This window comes from Lutra lutra, chromosome 9, assembly GCF_902655055.1.
Source record: "Lutra lutra chromosome 9, mLutLut1.2, whole genome shotgun sequence".
Lineage (NCBI taxonomy): Eukaryota > Metazoa > Chordata > Mammalia > Carnivora > Mustelidae > Lutra > Lutra lutra.
Genome location: NC_062286.1, coordinates 86,018,467 through 86,019,464, shown reverse-complemented (window position 1 = coordinate 86,019,464; position 998 = coordinate 86,018,467). Strand labels below are relative to the sequence as shown.

The window sequence follows — 998 nt, the reverse complement described above, 5'->3', positions numbered from 1 at the left end:
GGGGTCTCTATTATTACCAATATTATTTAAAATTATTCTGGAAATACTAGTTGAAGGAATTAAAATCACAGAATAGGGGCGCCTGGGTGGATCGGTGGGTTAAAGCCTCTGCCTTCCGCTCAGGTCATGATCCCAGGGTCCTGGGATCGAGCCCCGCATCCAGCCCTGCATCGGGCTCTCTGCTCAGCAGGGAGCCTACTTCCTCCTCTCTCTCTGCCTGCCTCTCTGCCTACTTGTGATCTCTCTCTGTCAAATAAATAAAATAAAATCTTAAAAAATAAAATAAAATCACAGAATAAGAGGTCCAAATAATACACCTAAAGAGGAGGCAACATTTTTATTATTTGCAGATGATATGATGTGACTTTACATTTTGGAAACCCAGCTTTGCACAGTGGCAGTATCGTAGCCAATGAGGTTTATCCGAGGCGCGATTATTGCTCATTGAAAAGTTGGGGCACATGGGTGGCTCAGTCGGTTGAGGACTGATCTCAGTTGATCAGTCCTTGATCTCAAGGACTCTTGATCTCAGTTCACTCAGGTCTTGATCTCAGGGTTGTGAGTTCAAGCCCCACATCGGGCTTTGCGTCGGGCATGGAGCCTACTTAAAAAATAAAAATCTTATTTAAAAGAAAAGAAGGGGTGCCTGGGTGGCTCAGTTGGTTAAGCATCTGCCTTCAGGTCAGGTCATGATCCCAGAGTCTTGAAATTGAGCCCCACGTAGGGGATCCTTATTCAGTGGGGAGTCTGCTTCTCTCTCTCCCTCTGCCCCCCAACTTGTGCTCTCTCTCGTTCTCTCTTTATCTCAAATAAATAAATGAAATTTTTAAAAAAGCAAAAGAAATAGGTGGCCACTTAAGGAAAAAAAAATTAATAGCTTTTAACCAAACAGAAGAAAGAAGGAAAAAAGGGACACAGCATTCTTTTTATTTATTTATTCAACACATTTTTTTCTCGAGGGGCTCCTTTGTGCTGAGCCCTGGGGACCCAGCTGTGAT

The 998-nt window shown here is 43.4% G+C and overlaps 1 pseudogene; it reads left to right on the top strand.

Annotated features, from left to right (window-relative positions):
• Positions 1-383: 383 nt before the first annotated feature.
• Positions 384-533, top strand: LOC125110111 (uncharacterized; annotated as a pseudogene).
• The last annotated feature ends 465 nt before the right edge of the window (positions 534-998 follow it).